The sequence below is a fragment of the Ursus maritimus genome, unplaced genomic scaffold, assembly GCF_017311325.1.
Source record: "Ursus maritimus isolate PB19 unplaced genomic scaffold, ASM1731132v1 scaffold_21, whole genome shotgun sequence".
NCBI classification, from domain to species: Eukaryota; Metazoa; Chordata; class Mammalia; order Carnivora; family Ursidae; genus Ursus; species Ursus maritimus.
Genome location: NW_024424564.1, coordinates 30,009,433 through 30,036,614, shown reverse-complemented (window position 1 = coordinate 30,036,614; position 27,182 = coordinate 30,009,433). Strand labels below are relative to the sequence as shown.

General features: G+C 43.9%; 1 long non-coding RNA gene across 1 annotated transcript; it reads left to right on the top strand.

Moving 5' to 3' along the window:
* The first annotated feature begins 465 nt into the window (after positions 1–465).
* LOC103660093 lies at positions 466–26,096 on the top strand. Its single transcript, XR_567697.2, has 3 exons — positions 466–620; positions 753–1,064; positions 25,068–26,096. It is a non-coding gene; the product is annotated as an uncharacterized LOC103660093 (long non-coding RNA).
* Positions 26,097–27,182: the final 1,086 nt, after the last annotated feature.

Genomic DNA, 27,182 nt, shown 5'->3' with positions numbered 1-27,182 from the left:
ATAATTAAAGCCCTTCATAAAATGCACATGCAAAGTGAGGTTTTGGAGGAGTCCCTCTTTCTGCATTCTCCTTTTTAAAGATTAATTCGTTTAACGAAACCAACCAGAGGAAGGAAACCCTATGCAGGCTTGAAATTTTGTTTGGAAACAATTAGGCTCTGTCTTTCCCAAAATATAGATTGTGCAATTAATGGGGAACTTGGCTAGAGCAAGATTGTTGACAAGATGTAGCTAGCATATTCGAGCTATTTTTAGTTATTATGCTATTTGTACTTAGTAACATTCGACATGAACATTCACTTACATGGAAGTTATCCTTTTAAGATATAATGAGGAAATAGTTGGCATTTGTTTTGGGAAAATATTCAGTTTTTAGTAAAAAAACACTCTACACTCAGAACAGATAAATATCTTCATTGACTTTAAGTGTGGAGAAATCGCATTAGGATATATGACACTTAACTTATAACGCCACATGTCAAACTTCCTTGGAAGAAGTAAAAATTCTCATCTACAAAACATTTTAATACTTCTTTTTTTCTTTCAAGTAAATCTAGTCACTGAAAGCAGCCTGATAAAATTCTGCCTGGTAGAGAAAATTAGGGGAATTGCTTTAATAAGTAAGAATGTTTTTTAACTAACGTTGTCAGTAAAAGGGGGTCCTTCTCAAGTCCTTGAAAATACTTGAAGGCAGCTTCCCCTCTGCGATAGTTTCAGTGGCGGTCCTACTCTCACTCTTTTCTCCTTCTTAGGGAGTAAAAGTTCACGTTTTGCTCTTGTTCAGCATCGCACATCTCCAGCGAGTGGAGGATGAAGTAATGAGGTAACACTTCAGTATCTTGTGCACCCATTGACTTCCCATAAGTGAATGAGTCAGCCCAACAAAGAGGGTAGGTGCTCCATGTCTGGATCGTGCTTCCGTGTGCGTGGGGCTCCAGCTTCCGTCACGCCCTGGCTTCCCCGGAAGACCCCGAGAGCTCTGCAACTCCCGAAGGATTTGCTTCCCTGGGGCCCGAGTCTGTGCTCAGGATCTCATCAGACGGAACCGCTGGGAATCTAAGCAGGTAAGTATGGCTGTCCCTCGCACTACACATCCAAAAGTTGCCTGGCAGCCCAACGCAGGACATGCGCAACAAAGGGGGCGTAGGCTGCTGTGTTCCTGCTGCTGACATGATTGGTTTAGGAACCCAGGCGAGTCTGGACAAGGGAAGGACTCATCAATAGAGCCTTCTGCAAGAAGGCCAGTAGGGGGCGTCATGACTGCCTCTTGCCATTCTTTTTAGTATTCTCTGGGGCTGGGGGTGTGTGTGCTTAATTTATACTTCTGTCAAAAAGTCACACATATACAGAGCTTATAATCATAAAAATAACAAAATGATATATATACAAAAATTATAATAAAATAAGAACAGTACCTACCTCATTTCCCTTTTCTAGTTCCTTACCTCGGAAGTAACTGCTTACAAAACTTTCAACTCTTTATTTTGGTATTTATTTTCTTATTTCTAAGGAATGATTAATAAATAGTATCTATTTTTGCAGATATTTCTTGGTTTTCCTATTTTAGATATCTATTGATTGCCTAGAAATCTTTCAAATACACTTATATCTCATATTTGGTAAAATCCTTTCTAGTGATACACACACACGCACATGTACACACACACACACACACACACACACAAATATTCTTCATAGCTGAGCCACATAGTGTTCAGATTCTGTGTCCTTTCTTCTACAATTTTTCTCTCTGATGTTACATTCTCAATTTTTTTTCTTTCATTGCTTCATATTCTTTCCTGAAACTCTAATCGTCCCTAACATGCATTTAGCAAGTGTTTCATGGCCAACATCCCTGTACGTAATTTACAGATAAGAGGTGCTGCATGTCATGCCCTGACATAAAGGGAGAAAGTCCAAATTCCTTGCTGTGCCATGTAAGATGTGGCTCCTGGCTCCCCACCAGCCTCCTTCTTGTCTTCTCCTTCCCGTTAGTCTGCAATCCAGCCCCACTGGACTTGAACTTGCCAAGCCTGCTCTTTTCCCTTGGCCTTTTCCAGCCCCTGCTGCTGGAATCACTCTCCTGCCCCCGTTATGTGCCCCTCACACATGCTCAGGTTCCAGTCCTCCCTGGCCCCTAAGAACTGCTAGGGTCCTGCAATGCGCTCCTGTAGCACTTCTCTCTCCACCCACCGCTCTGTGCGTTGATGACTTGATTACCATCTGTGTTTCTCACTGAGCCATGAGCTCCATGAAGGTGGGTCTGAGTGGTCTTGTTCTCTGAGGAGGCTTCAGTGTTTGGCATCTAAATTTTTGGCTGCTTTATAAATGTTAGCAATTTTATGATGGGGTCTCTAAGGAAAATGTCAATGATGTAAATGCCTGTGAAAACATTGCGATGATTCAGGGTGAGAAAATCCTAAGTGAGGATAATGAATTGTTTACTCACATGAAGTAATTCTGTTTTTCCTTTACAAGTTGCCTAACCTTAAACTGGCTGAGACTTGTTGCAATTATAAAGTGAGAGACAACGTGACTTTAGAGATTGGGCAACCTGGGTGTAAGAATTTAGGTCTTACTCAGATTTTGCAAATGATCCTGGGAAGCCTTGAAGAAATAAATTAACACCTTGGAGTGTCAGCATGGCAAGCTATGTATTCTTGAAGCTTCCATCTACCATAACACACTGGAGGGATATGCCCGTGCCCAGAGCAGTGGTTCTCTGAGCCTTGAAACCAGAGAAACCAGTGGGGGCTCTGCCTTCATGGAGCCTTCAGTCTAGAAAAGAAGACAAGCAGCTCAACACACATATAAATATGCACTTGCAGGTGGAAAAAAATGGTGTCACATTGGAGACCAAATGGTGACGGGGAATAAAGAGGAGGCTCTGCATAAGTGGTCAGGAAAGGAGGGCCTGAGGGAGTATAAATTAAACACAAAGTCAGGGAAAAGGCATTCCCAGCCTAGGAAAGCAAGTTCAAAGTCTCTAGGACAGGTGGTGGTTAAGGGGTTGTGTCTCTAAGACAACATGATTATGCCTAGAACCCAAAAGGAGTGCATCATGGCTGGACCAGAGGAATCAGAGGAGGAAGGGCTCAAATTCAAGTCTGAGAGACAGGCAGGGGCCTCATTATTTGGGGTTGGGAAGCCTGCTCTACTCAGCTTGCTCTCTGAACATGGGCTGCTGGTCTGCCAACTGCTACCTGTCTGTGATAAAAAAAGAGCTTGTGCAGATGTAAATCAACTGTGTCACCTAGAACACTTTGTGCTGAGCTCATACGTGCACACACACGCGCACACACACACACACACACGTAACAAGACTTGCTCAATGAAGAAAGGAGTGTGCTGCTTTATATTTCTGTTCTGATGTACATTCCTTATTTTGTTGCGGACCAACACGCAGAGCATACGGTGGAGTGGACACACACTCCAAGATTTCCAGTGCATGCAAATGTGTGTTGGACGGTGAGGGAGCGGGAGGGGGTGTTATGGCATGATCAAATTCACTTTTTAAAATGATTTCTGTGGCTACAGAATAGAGAGTGGAGTGGGAAGAGGCAGAAGAGATCAGTCAAGACCAGCATTCTAGCAAAGAAATGACAATGCCTTGGACCAAGATGGCGGCAATGGAAGTGGAAGATTAGTGGACAGATCATGGTATATATATATAGAGAGAATCCATAGGATGTTCTCATGAATTGGGGTAGGAGGAGTTAAGAGGCCAATTCAAACGTGGCTTCCAGGTTTCTGTTTTGAACAACCTTTTGAATATTCATGTCATTGATTGCGATAGTAACAGCAGAGGATGAATGAGTTTAGAATTGGGGAGGTGGCATGCATGGCTATTATTGGCAATAGTTATAATAGTGGATTTTAAAATAACAGGAGTGCTTGTGAAATCTCAAAATTAATAAATGCTAATGTAAAGTCATAGTCCATATTTTTTCTCATAAAACGCTTTTTTGAAAGCAGGAGGAAGAAAGATCAAAAATTGTGTTGAGAGATAGATGCTGGGAGGGGTTAGGCTCACTCATCAGCTGAGGGATCTTTTCATCATAAGTGATTCAGCTATGTGACTAAGCCAAGTTACATAGCTATTACGATCTTGAGGGGTGCTTCTGAATGGCCAAAATTATAAATGTTAAATGCATGAATACCAAGGGCATGCCCATGGTGAGGAATAAGTTTCATCTTAACTGTCAACTCTGATTAATTTTTAATGGATGCTCGGAGAACTCTTTTGAGGCTGCAAATGGAGTGAGTGAAAAGAGTGCTGTCACCAATTTTCAGTGCATACCTTGGTTGCAGGAGGAGTTGTGGCAGCAGGGCAGGCCCAGAATTTGCTGACCCTCCGCATTTTTCAGGTATAGGAAACGAATTGGATAAATGCCCCAACATGTGGCCCTGGATATATCACTTCAAATACTGCAAAATGGAATGAGCACTAAACCTCGAAGGGAACTCTCTATGTAATTAAAACTTGGAACAGATTCCAAGAGCTGGAATACAATGTTGTTACTGTTCTTTCCTTCCACCATGATATTCGAATCAAAGCTGGTTGATAACAACTAAAGTGCCTTCTGGGATGTCAATGCAGTTTTGCTCTGGGATCTATTAGGGATAGAAAAGCAGCCTGATGAAGATTGGGCTAATTCCACAGGTCTGGCTGGGATAATTGCTATGGAGTCAAATCATATGGTCGCACCTGGTGATATGGTGGCTCGTTGTCAATTTCTCCCGTGTTGTTCTATGCAAAAAGACTGTATTGCTTTCTGTTCACTCATTTCAATTTCATTTGGCTCCCTCATCCCTCCTCCTACCTCTGAGCCTCTCTCAGCAAATGGAGGCCTTTTGCTTTCCTACCCCAAAGAAGACTAAGGTGACCATGTGAAGTCTTTTGGGTTGCCAAGGAAACTGAAGACTCATCTGGAACATCAGAAAGTGGCAGCATTTTGGTAGAACATCGGGAAGGCTGCTGCCAACCTCTGCTTAGGTTGTGGAGTCAGGAAAGCTGATGTATGATATTAGAGATGATTATCGAAGGACTCTGCCAAGACTCCATGAATAAAAATGATAATAATTATTATCGTGGTGAAACAGAAGGGGAATAGTGATTTGAGGAAGTTGATAGAACAAGTCACATAAGTTTTAGGGTCAAAAACCATGAACGGCCTTATTTTCCAGTGAAGAGAAGACATTGGTGATTTTTATAATATAGATATTTTGTCAAGGAGTTCCAGAATTCACTGTTGGACAAGATGAAAAAGAGGCCAAATTCAAAAGAATTTCTTTTCATTCACTCTGAGGTGTGTGCTGTGGGAGTGAAAATGAATTCAGATAGCAAGTGTATGCCTGTTTGTTAATATTCATGTGGACTCATAGAAAGAACTGGAGATGTGTGAAGCCAGCTTAGGTGGCTTCAAACTCTTTATTCTTTATAATAGCACAAGTTAGAGAAAATAAAAATCTTTTGTTCAGCTCCAACACAAAACAGGTAAAAGCAAAGATGATCGTGTAGGAGATGGAGTGGAAAGTCAAGAACATGATCCACCTGGGTCTGTGTCCTCACCCACCTGATTTTTCCATGAGAGACCTCTGGTCTAAGGACCTAGTTTGAAAACCACTAATCTAATGCAACTTGTTCAATTTATAAAAGGGGATAAGGTGACTTACCCAGAATCCTACAATTAGTTACCTGGGGGACCAGCTCCACATACAATGACGTTTCCACTACATCATACTTGGAGTGTCAAGAACAATCTTCTCACTTCCTGAGCCCCCTCTAGCCCTTCCTACCTCTCATGTCAGCAGGGTTCCATTCAGTCTCTTCTTCCCGTGTTAATCAGTAGACTTCCTCGCATGACAATTCTCATGACGGCTTAAAGAAATCTGACTCCACATACCCATCCATACTCCACATACCCATGAAAGCACAGTAGGGAGCAGTGGATATGCCTTCCTCAGCCCAGGACCACAGTGACGGCTGCTGCTGAGCATGCGCTGTGAAGGAGGCTCTCAGTCCACAACCAAAGCTGGGCGGGAGGCAGGGAGGGCAGGGGACTCTGTCTTGTCATCTTTTATTGTGCTCCCCTGCCACGTGACAGAAGAGAGAAATGAGAAATGCTCTGCTGGTCTCCAGTTGACTGAATGCCGCCTCTCTTTCTCAGGTCTGACATTGTGTTTGGTCTTTGATGAATGATAAATTTTCACGACCTGTTTTGTGAGATTTGTAATCACATGCAGTTAATAGACAGACTATCACAAAGCCTAGTAGTATGTGTCACCTGGGTAAAAGCAGGGGTTGTTTTATATGGACTTGTATGTCTAAGAATCACCGATTTTTAGAGCTAGATGTGATTATAGAGAATTTCTCATCCAAATTTTTTTCTCTTACATTGAGAAAGTTGACACCCAGAGTGGTGAAGGGCTGTGTCTCTGATGGATCAGACGAATCAGCTAGTTTGAGGCGTGAACTCAGTCCTCCTTTCTCAAGACCCATTGCTCATTCCACTCTTTGAGTGGTTTGATTTGATTGAAAAATATGCACTGTGTGTCCTTTAGTGCAAAATATCTGTGTGAGAGAGGGAGGTTCTCCTATTTTCTTGATGAAGAAGGGCAAACAATAAAGACCTTCTAAGAGCTGGGGTCTTTACCTCATCTACAAGAGATTTGCACCCAAAAAGCATTGTTTGCCAGCCCTGTTGGTAATTTTTTTAGTCTGCGAGAGCGGTCAGTGTTTTTTGCTGGGGGCTTAGGCATACTCAGTGGTGCTGGCTGTAATCTTCAGATTAATGACTGCACCCTTTATCTTTTACACTGAATAAGATACAATTCGACCAATCATTCTAATACTGTCAGAGCTCTGGAGTGGAATTCCTTTGAGCTAATTTGCTGAGTTCAGGCCCATGACTACTGATGTCGCCATCAAATATGGGCAGCCATCAGACACATATGGAACAATGGATCTATACAAGTCTATCGTCTTTCTTGGAGAGATGAAGGGACCTATATATGACAATGACAAGAAGGAGGAGCCTTCATGGTATTAGCTTCATCCTTAAAGAGTAAATTATTGCTATCTTCCTATCTTTGAAGGCAGTCTATTACAGATGAAGAGCTTGTGCAGGAGCTGGACTGTCTATCTGAGCCTCAGTCCCAGGCCTGCCTATTACTGGCTGTGTAAACTTTGTTGAGTTAGTTAACCTCACTGTGCCCAAATTTTTGCATCACAGAATAAGTTAATAGGAATAAACATCTCAAAGTGTTCTGAAGATTAAATAAGTGGGTACGTGCAGATATTAGAATAGTGTGGCATATAGTAAGCACTTGATAAATATCATTTATTATTACCATCGTATGAATTAAAGGCACCCTCTAAACTCTAGGTAAACATCAAACTTCTAATTGTTTAAAACTGTGAAATAATAAATATTTGTTGTTTGAAGCAGCTGTATTTGGAGATAATTTGTTACGCAGCCATGGATAACCAATACACACACTAACCATGATTTGAAGTCACCACTGATAATGGATATAGTTTAGACAAAGCAGGTCGGATATCTAATTCTTGTTCTTTCACTTACTCACGCAATAAGCATTTACTCTGTGTTAGGTGGTGTGGACATAAAGGCAACTTTTAAAAAAGACACCGTCCTCACTTTCTTGGGAAAAGCAAGTTTGTGGAATGTGTGGCAAACCTATTTATGCAACTTCACCAGCTTACTTTAAACTAGGACTTGTTATAAATGTCTAAGTAATTTATTAAATGTCTTTTCTCTATTTAACAAATACACAAACAAACCAAAAACCCCTTCTAAATGTAAAAATGGATTCCAGCTGTCTTCTTACTATCCATGTTCGGGAATCTCTAAGGAATCATATAATCACCGATAGGCTCTTCTGGGCAGGCTTTTCTTTCCTTAAAGCCAGAGTTAGGGGAAGGTCTGCTTTCTGTGGCTTTGTTCATTGGCGTGCATTCCTGAGTGTTACTGATGGGGCACGCCCCAGGCCAGGTGAACTAGGGGTGGAGGAAGGGTAGGGTGAGGACATAAACATGATTAAGACATGGTGTCAACTCTCGAAGGGCTTCAGGTGGGAGGGTGAGAGGCGGGGATGCAAAGAACACAGAGTGGTTCTTGTCTTCAAAGGGTTCACTGTCTCGAGAGAGATAGGAGCAGTAAACAGAGTGACAGCACAGTGAGAGGGGTGCAAAGTGCTACAGGAGCATGGGAGAGGAAGTGACTAAAACAGCCTAAGGGGACCCAGGGAGGCTTTAGACAGGAAATGACATATAAACTGGGTCAAAGGATGACTAACTGTTGGAGAAAGGAGAGAGGATGGGTTTTAAGGTGGGGGTGGGGGGAACTGCATGTGCAAAGGCACGGAGGCACATAAGTTGGCAACACTGGGACAGCATGAGCAATTCAGAAAGACACATCATGGGCCAAGTTCCTTAGCTTAGCTGGCACAGCCTAGCATGAGAGTCCCTGCCCACCTTCCCAAGCCCATGTCTTGCTTCACAACCACCAGCCACATGGGCTCCTTTTGTCTTTGATCATCATAAGTAAGCATGATTCTACTTCAGAGCTGCTGCACTTACTGCATGTTTTCTCTGGAACATTCTCTCCTACCCATTTGTATGGCTGACCCTTTTTCACTCTTCAGGCCTCTGGGAAGCCACCCCAGGGCCATTTTCCCCAAAGCAAGTCCCCTAGTATTCCCTATCATGGCACATGTCGCATGGGATGCATTGTGACCCGTCATTGTCTGCCGGCCACTCACCAATGTAGTGTGAGACCTGGGAGTAGGGATACTGACTGCCTTGTTCCTGTTGTATCCCTAGTGCCCAGATCAGTCTCTGATGCTACACTTGATGGAAATTTGTTGAATGAAGAAAGGAAAACATCAATGAATGAATGGATGAATGGATGAAAAATTTGGAAAGAGGTTGGTCTGGATATCTGCCGTCAGTTTCTCCAGGTCCAATCTTCACCCTTCTTCAGCCAATTCCGTGTCATGGAAGGCTGATCTGTATGTACCACATCAATAGCTACCCTCTGGGTGGGATTCAGCCAAAAGGGAGCAGCTAGAGAGAGAAAGGAGTTGGTTTCTCCCGCCGGCTGCATCTCTACCTTGGTGGTCTCTGTAAGGGATCTCCTCACACACTTTCTCTGCTTCTAGGGAAGTGTAAGCGCTTCCTCCTTTCATCACTTGAAGGGGAGTGACACCTCCTCTTATCTTTCCGTGTCATGACCCTTGTGGTTTCTCTATACTCTACCTACATTTTGTAGGGTAGTCCCTCTATTCATCTTTCTTCGACGTAACTATGTTCATCTGTTTCCTGCCATGATCTGGAAAGATACAAGAGGGCTGGGACAAGTTGGGAAAGGCCTTGGATGTCTAAAGAGCTCAGACCATATTCATTTGGAAATGGAGAACTATGAGAACTAGATCTTTATGCAGGGGTATAACATAACCCAAAGAGTGAGGCAAACACTTGGTTGGGGTCAGTGTAGATCTTATTCTCCAAGTCTTTGATAGCGCGCCCCATCAGTGAAAACTGTTGAGCACGTCCTGCTAAAATATGCATATCTGTTTATTTGTAAATTATATATATCCATGCTTGTACTAGTAACCGTTATATATAAAATATAAAAGCAGACATTGAAAAGGACAAGATAAAGATGACCTATATTTAAAAGAGTTAAAATTGATTTTCAATGTTTATCTTACTAAAAACCATACCATTATTGCTCTGATTGCTTCATTTTTAAGTGTCTTGCTAAAATTATAACAAATTTTTTATATACACTTAGAGTGGCATTCATTGTCAGGGAGGGTGCATAAAAATCCATATTCCAAATCATCTTAATAACTTCAGTTGGGTAGAGGTGGGCTAATCTCTTGTCAGATCTAATTATATTACAAATGTTTTGGACAGGGAGTATGGTGACAAAGCACTTCTATCAAGTGTAATTTTTTTATTCTTTTTCATATTTCTAGCAAAGAAAGAAATTACAATAATAACTATTTACTAAACACATAATTTGGCCCATATAATTAAATACAGACCAAGAATCTGGAGTTTTATGTACCATTTTAATCTCATACTTAGTATGAGAAAGACCAGGGCGTTTGATAACACGATCTAAATAAAACTTCAGGACAATCATTCAAAACAGCATTATATTTACCTTTTTGATAAGGAGGAAACTTTCCGCAAGCATGGAAAGATCCAAGAACTTGCCCAAGAGCTAGTAAGTGTCAGAGAAAGCTTCAGCCTGTCTGTGCCCCGAGAACTTGTCCCTAACCTACTATATCATGCCGATAAAGAAGAGGGAAATTTGGTACGCTTTTATCGGAAGGCCTTGATCTTCTCAATAAAATAGAAGAGACTTGGTGGACTTAAAAGGCTACGTTCAGATAAAATTGGGGAGACATGTGCTGATTACCCAGCTGGAAGGCAGAGCACCTTTGAAATTACTATCTTTGCTCTTTTCCACATTCAAACCAAGAATCTGACATTCTCTCCATACAGTTCACTCTTATTCACTCTTGTATCGACACGGTTTCTCTGTGGTTCATTCCTCCCCAGCTGGAGGTTTTGTTTGCTTGCGACCAGTTAATGGTATAAGTTAATAGAGCTTGGATAGGGAAAAAACAAAGAATGCCTGTTTCCTTTACTTGTTATTTTTGGTTCATTGTTCCTGGACCCAAGTTGCAAGATGTTGAGGTGAATGTCAAATAATACTGAGTTCCCAGAGAGGAAATGGTGGGAGACCAGTCAAGAAAACACTTAAGGGAGGCCGCAATCATGAGATACGTAAACCTAGATGAGAATGTTTATACTGCTAGCGGGGGAAGATGACACTAATATCACAGGTCCTGTGGTGCTATGGGCACCATTGTATCCGTTCAATGATTTTTAATTCTGACCACTCCCTGTCTTCTCTTATAGAGACCCAGCACTCCAAAAATCCTAACGATTGAAAAGGATTCAGGGATGATAGGTGGGGGGTGTCCCAGCACAGGCAACAGGAAGATACCAGCTAAGAGAGTAAGTGGGTGAAGAGTAAGGTGGAAACTTGGGCGAATTTTAGAAGAGCAGCCATGGGAGTGGGGGAGAGACACCAATCAACCAGAAAGGAACAAGATGATCACTGCGTTACACATGGCAAGAGTCCTAGCTCTTTAAACACTGAGCTTTCCACTGCTGTTTTATGCCCCTCCAGAGAAGGCTGGTGGAGAAACAAGCCACTTCAGCTCTCGATAAACACATTTTCAAAGATTAGAGTCTAGGGTGGGAGAGAAAACAAACAGGATTTTGTGCCTGCAAGGTAATTCATAGTAATCCACCGGGATGCCGTGGGAAATTCAGAGCATTATGTTAAGAGCGTGAAAAGGTAGCGCTTTTAATATATTTCCCATTATTTCTGACTGAATAGGTCAAGCGGTAAACACTGTTGAATACTGGCCTTTTATTATGGCTTGGGAAATTTTGGAATGCATTATGATTCTTTAATAAGCCCATTGAGTATAATGTTTCTATTGGGACGTATACTTGTGGGGCTACACACACAATGGCATACCTTGGTGTAACTGGGGACAAAGGGCCACTGCTGTCTTCCTGCAATGGGCCGCGCCATCTCCCGCCAGCAGTCAATAGTACGACCACTCTGGGGCTTGCATTGGAGGGGCGAGCGGAGTATGGGCTGGGTGGGAAAATCTGACTTGTTAAATGCTATTGGAAAAACCCACTCAACCTTGAGAGCTGTCCACTCTCTCCCACACCCAGCCTTCACCAAAGCTAAGCGTTCCTTCTATTTAACTCCCGTTGACTCTGTCTTCTGTCTCCTCAGCGGCCACTGTAACACCCGTCATGTGAGTTTTCCACTCCGACAACACACTCCTTCCACCCTGTTCATTGCAAAATCCTGGCTTCCTTCTCTCATAGCACATGACCTGCTCACTTGTTTTCCTGAGAAGATTTGTTTCTATTTATCTTATTTATTTCCTCCTTTCAGATTCTTTGTTTCCTCACCCCAGTCTTCTCTTCCTCTGTCAGGTCCTCAGTCCCACCACACCTCTTGTCGCATCTTCATTCCCACCGACATCATTTCATCTAGAGATAGGCTCGCTTTTTTTCTGTCTACTCAAAATATCTGTTTCGGCTGGGGAAATTTCAGCTTTATTGTTCCAGCCACCATCTCAATTCATCACTAACCTTACGCTGAGGTTTTCCAAAAGCTTATATCTTATCAGTATCCACTCTATTCCATGACTCATTGACTCCAGCTTTTCCCACTCTTGTAGCACCACATATAGAATGGTGGAAAGATAGAGGGGTATTTAGTTTGGAGAAACGAAGGCTCAAATTTGCCATGCAATTTGTGTTCAAGTATATAAAGGGCTCTCTGATGGGGAAAGATTGCTTTTCTTACAAGCCTACAGTGGAGAATTCGAATTAATGAATAAAAGCTGCGGAGAGGCAAATTTTCAATACAATATCGGGATGTATTTTATTACCACTGAAATTATCCAGAGATGAAACGGGCTGCTGGCAGGTAGCAGCAAGCTTCCTTCCTGAATACTGGAGGTATTCAAGCTCAGCTTAAGTTGTAGAATAAATTTGAGCATCAAATGAGATCTTAGACTAGATGTCTGCTTCCTAATCCTGAGATTTTGTGACTATTGTGGAGTCGTTTCCAACTTTTCTCTCTTTTGACCTATTTGCAGCATAAGCCATCACTGTGTTTATTTTCTTGTTTTGTCTATAAACAAAAGTAATAATGGTCATTAGCAAAAATGTTAAGGAATACCGAGTGTACAAATGTCTAAGCCCTCCCAACTCTTCCACTCAAGTCATCACGGCTGACAGCTTGAGTTGTTGGGTGGATATGTGAATATCCTTCTGTCTGGCTGTATATCCATCTGTACTAAAATGGACTTGCACTCCATCTGCTTCTCTGCAACTTATTTTTTGCTCACCATGGAATAGGATGGGTTGCCTTCCAGGTCAGTATATGTAGTTCTACTTCTGTTTTGATGGCTGCATAGAATTCCATAGTTTAAATTAGGGGTAGGAGAACTTTTCTTTAAGGATCAGAGAATAAATATTTTTGACTTTGTGGTCTCTATAGGATCTGTCCTAACTACCCAACCCTGTCATGTAGCATGAAAGTAGCCACAGACAATACAGAAATGAGTGCATATGCTTGTGTTCCAATAAATATTTATTTATACTAATATTTGCATGTCATAATTTTCATGTGTCATGAAATTCATGTGTCATTCTTCTGATTTTTTTTGCAACCATTTAAAAATACAAAAACAATTCTCAGCTAGGAGCTGCACAAAAACATGTCATGGGCAAGATGTGGCCCATGGGCTGTGGTTTGCCAATGCCCCATATACGTCGTTAGGCAGGATTATTTGTTCTTCACATCTTGTGTGCCCTTCATGTAGAGTGAGTGCCATTAACATAAGAACCTGTCGTCTTCACCTCCCCCCCCAGTAACTGCCCCCAAGGATGTGGAGAGACTTGATGTGATTGGATATCTCAACCGAACCACAGTAGCTTCTCTCTTCCACTGCCTTTGCATTGTATTCAGGTGCTCAGCGGATTGAGTGAGTTTTCTTCCTTCTTGGGAGCCAGCTGTCTGCAGGGAGCATACACTGTTGTTTGTTCCAGGAGGAGGCCCCCCGAGACCAGCACTGCATGTTGGGCAGTCTGTCTAATTCTGATCATTAGTATGAGAATGTCCATTTGCTTTTCTTATTCAGATCTAAGCCACTTTATCCAATATCAACTTCATCAATAAAAAAGGTAATATTTTGGTCTCTAATCTTTCTTGCTTATTTGCCTTTTTTTCAATTGATTTAGACACAAACTAGACATATTACTTATTAAGTAATTTATTTAGCCATTCTTCACCCTTTCAATCCTAATGCTTTCTACTCTTCAGGTTAACCATTCATGATCTATTCTGTGGACTGAGTCTTTATTCTTTGTTTCTCATGCCATGTAAAAAAGGGACATGTCTTGTGGGTCTTCTTTGAAAACTCTCATAGGTATCTGTAGAGATGACCGATATAGTCTCCATACCCTCATCTCTTTCCTCTTCTAGATTTGTTGCCTGCTATTACCAGCTTAATATTCCTACAGCATGGCTTTGAGATGTCAGATACATCGTATGTTTGCTCAGAAACCTTTAATGAATCTCTATCAGTCATCAGATAAAGAATAATTCCTTAGATGACATTCAAAGCCTTCCATATTTTGACCCTTATTTATTGTTCTAGTTTTAACTTTCATTATTTTAAAAAAGTGTTAATATGTGTGAAATGTTTATAATAGTGCTTGGCATATAATAAACCCTCAACACATGTCAGCTAAATTGTTCCATTACTCACACACACTCCAATCACTTTCCAATCACAGTGACAACTTACTATTTCCTACACAACTTGTTTTTATCTGCATTTCCCCTTTTATTCAAGCCATTTTTTAAGCCGTCATCTGTGCCAGATGAAATCTTATCCAACCTCCAAAGCCTCCCCAATGAACCTTCTTCTCTGTGCATTATAATCTTACACTTTCAGAAACCTTAATTCAGCACATAAGCTCAATAAATGGTGAGATCCTATGGAGCACTGTATGAAGGCCCTGTGACCTTCAAGATGACAATTATTTTTTAAAAAGATTTTTATTTATTATTTATTTGTGAGAGAGAGAGCAAGAATGAGGGCGACGCAGGCTCCCTCCTCCGTGGGGCTTGATCCCAGAACCCTGGGATCATGACCTGAGCCGAAGGCAGATATTTAACCAACTGAGCCACCCAGGTGCCCCAAGATGACAATTATGTGGTAGAAACTGACATTGAGCAAAAAGTTGCTAGAGAGCCTGTGATGGCTAATTTTATGTGCCAACATGACTGGGAAACCCACGTAGCTTGTGAAACATTATTTCTGGGTGTGTTTGTGAGAGTGTCTCTGGAAGAAATGAACATTTGAATAGCAGACTGAGCAAAGAAGATCAGCCTTACCAGTACAAGTGGACATCCGTCACTCAATCCTCTGAGCACCTGAGTACAATGCAAAGGCAGCGGAAGAGAGAAGCTACTGTGGTTTGGTTGAGATATCCATCTTCTCCTGCCTTCTTCATCCCCATCCTCCTACTTCTTGGGCTTTTGGACTCAGACCAGGAGTTAAACCATTAGCTCCCTCATTCTCAGGCTTTTGGACTTAGACTGAGTTACACCACCAGCTTTCCTGATTCTCCAGCTTGCAGACAGCAGATCATGGGACTTCTAGGTCTCCATAAATGTGTGAGCCAATTTCTATAACGACCCACCTCTTATGTCTATCTCCATATAGTCTGTTGATTCTGTTTCTCTGGACAACCTGACTAATACAGAATGTTAGATGCGAAATAATATAAGTGATTTCAAGGTAAAGTTTTGTAAATAGCAGGGAGTGATTCACAAATTACTTTAATGAATATTTATTGAATGTTTACGAGGTGGCATGTCTCATGCCAGGAACTCCCTCATGGTTAAAAGTAGAACTGGCCTTGTTCTCATAGGAATTTACCATCTGCAGAAGGAGAGAGACATTAATCAATTAACCTCACATATAATATAAAATTTAAACTTGGGCAAATGTACTGAGGGAAATGGATGGGTTAGCGATGTGTTTTAGAGGGTAGTCAGCAACACAATAGATGTAGCTGCCCCCTTCACTGCATCCCCTATCGGGGCTTTGAAGGAGGAATTGGGATTCAGCAAGTAGGCATGTGGGAAGAAGGGATTTCAGATTAAGGAAATAATTTATGCAACTGCATGGAAATAGAGTATACTGAGTCAGCAGTTGCAAGTTGTTTAGTATGGCCAAGATGGAAGGTACGGGCACACGGTAAGGAATGAGTCAGGAGAGGGAGGTAAGGATGACCAGATCAGGAAGGATCTTGTATGTTATTCTACGGATATTGGGCTCATCGTGATGGTAGCAGGAAAACCCTGAATAACTTCAAGTAGAAGAGTTACATGGCAGTTGGGTGGAAAATGGATGATGGCGGTGGGTGGGGATGGGACAAGTGTGGAAAAAGAGAGACCACTTAGATAATTACTATAAAATCTCAGAAGGGAGATGGTGAAGGCCCGCTTGGATCCTTGGGCATTGAGATCCTGAAGTTACCCTCATTAAATGTTTTTAAAATGAGGGAATGATTCCGTTCTTGTACTTTGCCAAGTCTGGCTTTTGGAATCTAGGTTTTCAGATTGGTTCGTTCCGAAGATGGGTTTCCATGATTATTTATGTTTGTCTCTTCCAGATGCAGACCTCAGAAAGGATTTGAACGCAAGCTGCTTATTTGGGAGATGATCCTAGGAAATGTTGTTAGGAGAGTGGAGAAGTAAAACAGTGACAGAAAAGTATCCAGTAAAGAATGTATTAGAGATGAGATTAGTGCCGTGGGCAATTGAGATTCAATCCCTCTAGGGATCCCTGGGTGACAGTATAGACCATGCATCCCAGCATGATCCCATCTAAGGCTACTGAAGCTTGTGAATTTATTCAAAATTCTATTATGACTTGAGGGCTAGCTCATCGGATCATCCCCTTTCAGGAAGAGTGGGCTCCAACCTTCAGATGGAAACGTAGGCAGTGGGAAGTCAATGGTATTTCTCTAGACTTCAACCTAGATTTGTGGTTTCAAGTGAAATAAGTCTTTGAAGTGATCTGAGAAATTCCAGGCACATTGCAGGAAACTTCTGGGTGTCACAAGAGACGTTTTGTTTAAATGTCTGGCAATCTATCGCATGGACTCCACTGAAGTATTTAACATAGGGTACCTCTCTGGCTCATCTAATGTCTACAGTGTATGGAGATCAGTAGTGGGAACATTACGAAGGCATGTCTTCTGGTGGGAGAGGTCTAAAGGCAGAACACGAGGCATAGAAAGAACTCTCACAGATTACATGTCATTTAGAAGAAGTCATTGTGCACTCATTTGCAGATGAGAGAACTGAAGAAAACTAAAGCTTGCAAGGTAAAGTGGTTTGCCCAGTATCACGTAGTGTATCAGTTATCTTTTACCACGATAATGCTGCATAATAAAACCCACGAACCAGGCCCAGTGTCTTAAAATAGTGTTTATTTAGTTCCCCAGTCTGCGGGTTGATGATTTAGGCTGGACTCAGCTGGGCGGGTCTTCTGTTCTGAGCTGGGCTCAGTTACATGCATGGACAAGAACTGACTGTCAGCACTTTGGGATTGCTTTGGCTGGGATGACTAGCAGGCCTCAGTCATGCTCCCTTTGTCTTCCATTATCTTCTAGGCTAGGCCTGGCAAGTGCTCATGACAATGGCTGAGGGAAAGAGCACAACCTGGAACATGCAAGCACTTTTTAACTCTCTGTTTTCTACATGTCTGATAACAAGCTGTTGGCCAAAGAAGGTTGTATGGGTGGGACCACAGTCAGAACCTGGACACAGAAGGGGTGAAGAATGGAAAATTAATGTAATCAACCCACCAACTTGGCCAGCAGGTGTCACCTGAGGTTTCAGCCTGAAGTCTGGCGGGCCATTTGTGGTGTGCCATGGTGCTTTGTAAAAGGAAGCCCCATGTCATCTGAGATGGGCCTAGAAAATGTCATCACTGGCTTCAGAGAAGGTTCATTTGTTTAATCCTTTGCATGTTTGTATTGTTTCCAGTTCACCCTCTGACCCAAGATGAATTTGACTCAATTTTTCAATTTTCATCTTTTGTTTTGTAAAGAGAGAACTGGTGAGGAGACTAGAACCCCCAAGGCCATTTTTGCTGATCAGAAACTTAATTCAGTGACCACTAGACAAGAAAACCTTCATAAAGGACCATGGTGGATGTGTGTAGTTTTATCTTTTCACAGTCATTTTGATAGTTCTAAGAGGAGGGATAATGAGATGACTATGGTCTATTTGCATTTAAAAGGACTTTCCTAGAGTTCAGTATAAAAGGTCAGAAATGTTTGTCCACCAACCAAGCTAGTGTGGCTAAGGAGGGCTGAGATTGTCCCCGCTGCCCTGGGAGCCTTGATTGAGGAATGCATTCTTCCTCTTCCTTTCAAAGACAAGTTGTGACCAACTCTTTGTGACCTGGCAGGAGAAAAGAACAAGATTTGACCTCCTTTTGTTCCAACAATAGCCTGTAACTGCCTCATTCCATTGTCTCAACGTGCATCATCTGTCACTCATCGACTCTCCTTCAGGACAGAGCTGCATTCTCCTCCTGTTATCGCTTTGCTATGTGGTGTCCTTTTTCATCTGGTTTCGGAATTTAAAGGGGGGAAAAAAAGGACCATGAAAAATGTGTAAGTTGGATGCTATTCATTCACTTATTTATAAATAAATGGAAACTGACAGGCACCTCTTCAGAAAATGTTTACTATATGGACAAGTGTTGATGACATGGGCTGAAAGACACAGTCTGGTGCCACCAGGACCAGCTGCTCCTTCTCTAGTTCCCATTGTGTAGCCTCGCGTTCGTTTTGGCTTGGCCCATGCATTTGCAGCCTGCCTTACATTGTGTCTCCAGGATACTTTATCTCTGGCACTGTCTGCCAGAGACAATAGATGGGCCTTTTGACCAGGCCTGAAAGCTTGGGCTTTGTGCGCTCTTGATCCCCGGCGTTACCACTGCTTACATAATGGACCTTGCCTGATGCCAACGGGCGCATCTGCTGTTGGCCCAGTAACTTTGCTTCATGGAAATGGCACTCGTTGTTTTTTTTGGGTCCTCATGCCGCTGTGCTGACATTTGCTAAGCTGGACAAATGTTTTTGTTTTCAGTTGCTCGTTGCTTAGATGGGGGAGCAGTGGCTCAAGCCGTTAGATTTATAGTAGATCTCAAACTGGCTCAACTCCTAGATCCTAGGTGAGCCCTCCTCAGTGCTTCTCAAGGGGCCATCTGGGAGGCTACTGGGGGATTGGTGGTTGGGTTCCTTAGATTGGCGGCAACCCCTGGGTGAGCTTTGGGTCTTACAAGCCTGTTACACAGCACCAACAAAAGAGTGAAGTCTTTGTCTATCAACCAACCAACCAACCAACCACCATATATATACTTGCTTCTTGCATGCAGAGCTCTGTGTCGAGGTCTGGAAATGTAAAGGGAAATTGGTTAAATCCTTGCTTTAGAGGTCTACAGCTTGATTCAGGAAATTTATATATATATATATACACACACACACACACACACAAACACACACACAAATTACACACGCACACACACAGAAGGTATTATTTATCGCATGGGGGGCGGAATTCAGAAAGGGGAGCTCATTGTGAGCGGAAATGTCTGGGGAAGACTTCCTCAGGAGAAATGAAATTTAAACCGAATGTGAAAGACTAACTGATACATTGAGGGTTGAGTGAACCCAGATGGATAAAAACACGTAGTCATAAACAGAGCTATTCTTGGACATACAATGGTTGCTTCAGAAACTGAAACACCCTCTGCCTTTGCACACCACATTTTTAATCCACAGGATGCACCGTGTCAGTGGTGTTTATTTGCGGTCCAGAGACCTCAGGGGCCGAGGACTTACATTTATTAGCCGCCTTCTGTTTGCCACGCGCTGTGCTATCTGCTTTACGTATGTTATGTCATTTTGCTATCTCGCAGTCCTGGGAGTCAGGCCCTCTTGCTCCTATTTATAGACGAGGAGACTCAGGCTCAGAGAGGAGGGTCAATCACTTGCCCAGGGCTCACAGTTTTTCAAGTGACAGCTGTGTGCATTATTTATACACAGCCAATAGTTTACTCAATTTTTAAGGTAGTCAGGAGAGTAGAAAAATACAATATCGATATCATTTCTAAACAAATATTTAAAATGCTGCCTGTGAGGGAACACATTGTCAGGAATCACAAAAACGAATTAAGTGGAAAAAAGAAAAATAACAGCAAAAAGAAAACAAAACAGTCGATGTGTATCCTTTTGGGACCCAAATGCACAGAGTATGTCATGTAGCACGTGGAAGCAGGATGTGTGTGTGTGTGTGTGTGTGTGTGTGTGTGAGCGTGCGCACATGGTGTTGGGGGCTGTAGTCTTCTGAATTTGGCACATTGCACATTTTTGGTACTTACTAATGGGGTCGATGTGTGATATATTAGAACTCAGCTACGAAATGATGAAGAGCAGTCCCACTCAGACTCTCAAGGTGACGGATGTTCTATAGCTAAAATATTGCTTTGGGAAAACCAGAATAGAGCCACTGCACCTAAAATAATGAGCCAAAAATATAAGGGGAAAAAAGAGAAAATGGAGACGCAGGGCAAGGCAGAACATTCGATGTGAGTGACGGCTCTCAGATTTTCCTCTGTGGGTTGTACTCAGTTCTGGACCGTCTGTTCTTCTTGTAAAGTCGTGGCCCTTTCACACTCTTGGCCCCCCAGCCTCTGCTGGGCTCGCGGGAACGGAGTCATGGCGGTTCCCTCACAGGAACCCAGGGCAGTGGCTTGGCGGGGCGGTGGACAGGGGAATGTCATGATGTGACTTGCACAAGCAGCTGCTTGCAGACTGTAATTTTGCCTGGTGTCCTTTAGCTATTCTTGGTAAATTTCCAGAAGATAATCCCTTACAGCAAAGCCCCCATTTCTTCCCTGACCCCTGTTTGGAAACATCACCTGGTCCCATAGGTCTTGGGCCTGTGTGTTGGGCTCCGACACAGACCGGTGGAAGTGAGCCTCCCTGGGGGCTAGAGCTGGGGCTCGGGGGAAGGTGACTTCATCTCTCCTATGCCGCCGTTTCAAGTATTTGTCCCCTTGGGAGCTTGCTGAAAAGTAACTCAGCCCAAGTGTTTCTCTTACCAGGACCACCCGACTTTCTAATCTATGTCAGGCTGTATTTTGAGGAAAGAAATGGCCCGACTTCTGTATGAAAACTTTGTCATGGGGACAGAGGACCCAGGCAGAGAAAAGTACACCTCACAAATTGATACCTTAATGAATGATACAGTGAAGTCTCATATAATTGCCACTTGGGGCAGGGAATCAAACATGGCCAGCGCCTCAGAAGCTTGCTCAGTGCTCCTTTCCAGCACACCCACCCTTGTTCTCTCAAGAGGGCCCTGCTCTGACTTAATTTGGTAATCACTTCCGTGTGTGTGTGTGTGTGTGTGTGTGTGTGTGTGTGTCCGTGTGTGTGTTCCGATCATTTCAACCACAAACACTGCAGTTTGGAAACTGACAGACTCTTTAGGCCTTTGGCCCCCTTGAGCTTAACAAGGAGAGGCCCCATAATACAGGCTGGGAGGCTGTGTGGCCGGAGACGTTGGCCTCGGACAAGGCTGGGGGAAATATCTGCTTTGCCTTTTTCTAGCTGTATGGCTCCAGCACATCCCATAGACACTGTCAAGCTCAGTTTCCTTATTTATGCCGTTGGAATAACAAACCAGCCCACAGGGCTATTCTATTGGAAGTGAGGTGACACACACATGAAGCCACTTAATGTGCTGTCAGATGCCTGGTTGTGCTCAGGGGCCCTTCTTGCTCAAGAGGAATTATGAGACATGCCATCTGGTGACTTAAAAATGACTTCCTTTGCTGCGGCTGCCCCCATGAAAGCTTCTGCTTCCATCTCTGCCCCAGACGAGGCTGTCTGGGTTGTGCGAAGTGATCCTTCGCTCATCCATTCCCTCAGTGCACCGGGGTGGGTGTGTGGAGGGATTCGCACACCACCTGGGAAGTGGTAGTCATGGGGTAAGTGCTGGCAGAATGAATGGTAAGCGAAGGAGTCCTTTGCTCTGGCCCCTTCTCTCCGACTTTATCATCTGGTAGAGGAGGTAAGATGTACACAAAGGATGAGGAAAGCATCGTGAGGAGGCCGTATGGGGCCTTCGTTGAGAGTTCCAGCCCAACTGCTCCACTTATTAACTGAGAACTCGGACAATTTATTCGACAGTCTCTGCTCAAGTTTATCCACCTGTGAAATGGGGCTAAAACAGGTAACTACCTCATAGACTTGTTGTGAGAGAGAAATGAGAAGAACAGGTAAAGTGCTCACCGAGGAGGAGGGCACCCTGTTAAGCCTTGATGAAATGTGGCTGGTGGGGTGCCTGGCTGGCTCAGTGGGTTAGGCGTCTGCCTTTGGCTGCGGTCATGATCCGGGGTCCTGAGATCGAGCCCACATTGGCCTCTCTGCTTGGTGTGGAGTCTGCAGCTCCCTCTGCCCCTTACCCCACTCGTGCTCTTTCTCTCACTCTAACAAATAAATAAGTAAAATCTTTAAGTGGGATTGATATTCTTACCGTTATTTTTATGAGTGACAAAATGCCAGGAGAATTTGCAGAAAAGGTGAGGTAGACAAAATATCTGAGGGGAAATTTTTAGAAACTTGTCGGGAGAAGAGCTTATTTGCGCTGAGCTTTCCACCTGTGTAGGATTTAGATTTCACTTCTTTTCCAGCTTTGGGTACTCAGAGGTGCAGCCCCCACACCTGAGTTGTTCTCGCCCCACCTTCCATGCCTGACTAACCCTTGCTTGTCCCTTCATGTCATTTTGCTCCAAGAAGGCTTTCCCTGATCTGCCTGCCAAGGTTAAGACAGTTGGTCATAAAACACTCAAAAGCACTACATGCTTGGTTTTTAGAGCACTGATTGCAATATGCAATATTTAATGTTAATTATTGTTTAAATTTCTAACTGCCCCCCTGCCCCCCGATTCTCAGATTCTTGAAGGAAGTGCTTGCAGCTTTCTTTTTTTCCACGACTGTATCCTCAGTGCCTGTAAGCACAGTGCCGAGCCTGTTGTAGACCCCCGGAAATACTTGCTGAGTGATTTCATGTGTATATAGAAGTGGGGGAAGTCCTCTTAGGAAAAGGAACAAATAAACAGAGTGAAGCCCTGTGGGAGCCCTCGGGCAAATTAACGCGCCCTACTGTGTGACAGCAGTGAGCTCAGTGGTCTCTTCCTTCTGTATTTTTCTTTGTATCTCTATTCAAGAAATAAAATGTTTCATTTCCAAGAACACTCTTCAAATCTCTGAGAGTTGCAGGTGCTCTTGCAAATCACCTTTGGTTAGTTCTGCTTGACTTTCTCTCTTTCTCATGTCAGAGCAAGTGACTTTACTGAAAGATTTATTTGCTCCTTTTTTGGAGAAAGACACGGCCCTCAATCTGGAGGATTTAGTCAGTCCCTGCGTCCTGTCAATTAGTTCTAATTTCCTCTCTTTTTGCCACGGTGTCATCAAATGCATGAGTTTTGTTTGTTTGTTTGTTTGTTTTTCTTAATGCCCCACAGATGTTTCCTGGTACTTTTCCTCCCTCTCTCCCACTCTCCTACTCTCCCTCTTTGTTTTCCTCCCTCTCTCCTTCCCTTCCTTCCTTCCTTCCTTCCTTCCTTCCTTCCTTCCTTCCTTCCTTCCTTCCTTCCTTCCCTCTCTTCTCTCCATCCCAATAGAAGAAAGAATATCCCTCTTTATGCACATCTACCCACCCTGTATCTCTGGAAAGCTCTAAGGGCTTGGACGACCATCTTCCTTTAATGATTCCTCATTTATAGTTTTGGCATTCTAAGACTTGTGCATTCTAAGCATTGTGAAAATGGGAAATAATAGACATTTCGCAGGGCACAGAGGCTAGTGGGGTCCATCAGAGCGAGGGTTAGGCTAGGGAAGCTGTGGGCTCCTGAGAGGGAGTGAGAACCTGATAGACTCCTGACTGGTGACCTTACCTGCAGAACCCCACCACACCTGCTAGAGATTCATGCCGCTGCACTCAAAACCATTTGCTGAGCTCTCACTGTGTACCAAACATGGTGCTAATCACACAACCGTATTTCTCGAGGTACATATTATCATTTCCCGTAATGGATGCCATTGGCGCCCTGCCCAGATCCCCTTTACTGCCATTCACCCATTCCCTGGCTGCCCCGAGAAATGGCTGATTAACCATTTACTGCCACATCCTTGGGGATCAGAAGGGGTGGCTTCCCTTGGCCAATGGAAACCGCCTCCCCACCCAGACCTTGGCCAATGCCTGACTGACCTGGGGGGTACAAAAGGCCAGTTGCTTTATCTCAAGGCCGGACTAACTGATGTAATTTATGTTTCAGGGTTTCCTTGTTTGGCTTTTTCCTGCCCCGTCCTGCTTCACTCACCCCATTCTCTGGAGAATACTCTCTCAATACTTTGCTTGAACAGAAGTCTCCAACTCAAGTTCTACTCCTAGGGAATCTGACCGAAAACACCCCCCCATTTTATAAGAGTGAAGAAATTTGAGCTCAGAGTGATTGAGTTGTTTGCCCAAATCCCACAGAAGAGTAGGAATACAAAGTCCAGTTCCATCTGACTCTGTTCAATTATCATCTGATCATTCCTCCCAATGTCAGTTTTGATCAACCAGTTTCCCCTCCAAGGGGACGTGGAAGTCTCCTGTCCAGGTCGGCAGCTCGCTGGGTTCGAGTCCCGACCTGTAGGGCCAGGAGGCTGGGATCAACCAGGGGGCAGGTGAGTGGTCTTTACACACTAGTGCTCCCCGCCCCCCAACTGGGGATCGGGGATCCTGCTATGCTCCCACTCCGCACCCCAGACTAGGGTCAGTTGGCAAAGCTGTATCCATTGATACAAGGCTGTAGAAGAGTCCCTACCGTCAATGAGCACGGTCAGGAATGTTACAGAGTCTGCAACATAAGTCCGCCGCGGTTCAGCAGGGCAAGGAAGTGTTTGCACGGAATGCTAACAGAACTCCTGTTGAGAAACACTGTGAGGTGTTCAGGGTCAAAAAGTAAGCGAGCCAAACGCAGTCATCAAGTCCAAAGGGCAAGGGGATGAGGAGAAAGGCCGACAAAGCCATGCAGGGACTAGCCGGGCAGCTCCGGGGCTGGAGCCGGCCGAGCCGAAGGAAAGGGAGCGAGTGTGGCAGCTGTGCCCCCCGCTTGCTCGGCTCAGCCTCAGCTCCGTGGGCCCCGGAGAGGCAGGGCGACTTTAAAAGTTCAGGACAAAACGAAGAGTCGGGATGGATGTCATGGGAGCCGGGAAGAAAGAAACTATGTGACCTTAGAGTCACTGTTCATTTATTTCTCCCAACAAACAGGCAGTGAGCACTTTCTGGAGCTGTAGCGAGTGCTAAGAAAACCCAAACACCAGAGGATTGGACTCCAGGCAATGCTAAGAAGTAGGTGCCGTAATGATTTGCTGTATTTGAATTTTGGTTGCCCCTCAGTTGACCCTTATCCTATGTCGGCATTCTTGACCTTATAGGTCTTGCCAGGCAGGAGGCCATCTCTCACGAGAGAGGCTGAAAGTGCTGGATATCGACTTCCTCACCTCCCTCGCAGGCCGCCTGGATTGCCCTCCCGGAGTTTTACTTGGGCAGTTGTTACCAAAGAGTGGAGAGAGAGAACAGCGGTAGCTTTTTGCCCAACGAATAGCATTCATCTGGTGCTCTTTGGGGCCTTGTTTCTAGCCACACAGATCTCGAGTCTGGATCTTCAGGCTTCTGGGAGATTCTGGGAACTACTCAACAACCTTAGAATAAATTCTTTTCTTGCTCAAATCAGCCATAATTAGCTTCTTTTGTGGGCCGATAGGAAGCCCTACTGCATACCAGTTGTTGGGAAAACAAACATCCCTCAGATGAAGGTCCTGTGTTCTCCGTCTGGATAAGGAACAGGATCCCCAGTCACGCTCAGGGAGTGCTGCCGTGTGGGGAGAACCAAGAGCCTAGGAAGCCTGAGACGGAAAACAGTGAATAATAACCTGTATCACGGTCAATTTGTTGGGGAGGCAAAAGGGCCAGGGAAGCCAGTGTCAGATATTAAAAAAAAAAAAAAAAAAAAAAAAAAAAAAAGATGAAGGGAGAAACTCATGGACATTCTGTTATGAAGAGGTATAGACGTGAGGCACATCCAGACCAGCTTGATTTTAGGAGGGTAAATGCTGCGAGCAGGGATTGCAGAGGGACAGGGCTGCAGAGGGACAGGGCTACAGCGTGCCGGTTTCCCGGGCTCACATTCCTCCTTGCTTCCCTGGGAAAATAGAAGACAAAGAGCTGTGTACCTAGCAGTCAAACTTCTGGCCCCGTTTACCAAGGATCCTGAAGTTCCCAAAGGTTGTTTTATTTCGTCCACTGGAAGGTTGAAATCCTACGATTTACAGTAGACAAACCAGCCTACTATGGTTTGTGCTATCTTGGGTAAATTAAATAGAATTTCATTTTAGGGAGGTGGGGGAGGGAATGAGTTCAATGCTCGATTTCCCTTTTACTACGTCACTGTCATTCATTGAGCACCGCTTCCATGCCGGGCTCTTTCCATGTAGTATCTAGAATCTCCAACACAACCCTCCGGGCAGGGAGTATGGGGTTAGTTTTGCAGGTGAGGCCTAATGATTTGGCCAAGATCACAGAGCTCGTCAGTGAATAAAAAATTTGACCCCATGTGAGTCTGGATCCAACCTGACCTGTTTTCCATGACACACACCACGGTGCCTGTTTCCCAGATACAGTAAATCAAGAAATCATGCGTCTGACCTTAGGGATAATATGCCCACTGATCCATCTTAAGTTTGTAACTCATTCCTGGCTGGTGTGCCTGAGATACGTATCAAGCACTCTTAAGGTGTTAAGATCAATTACATAATCAGGAAAGATCAGTGGAGACTAGGTCTTTCTGACTTAAAAACATTCTATGATTAAGACACTGGATTGTAAGCCCGCTTTCAGGCCTGATTTCTCTGAATACGGATGAGTTTGGCTGGTGGGGGAACGCTGCTGATAGCTGGAAGAGCGTTGTCCTGAGATCAGAGGCACAATGGTGGGCCTGTGAGCTCAGATTTGCCAAGCCCTCACTGCTGCTCCCGGAGGGCAAGAGGGCAAGCTCTGTGAGCAAAGCAACCATTAACAGGATTGGTCATGATAATACTTGACAGTTTTGAGTGCCTACCATGCATTAGCACTGCGAAGCATGGGCTTTAGTTCTCTGTACAAACCTATGAGGTACCACTGTTTGAGTGAGGAAACAGACTCTGGCAGGTTCAGCAACAAGTTAACATCACCCAGACAGCAGGTGGACTCTCTGGGGTTTGAACCCAGAACTTTCTGCCTCGAAAGCCCAAATCTAAGGGTTCCTGCAATATTACCATAGATAATAAGCAGTTCAGCTACACCCATGAAGAGTTACTTTAAAGCCATTACCCATTTATTTAACAG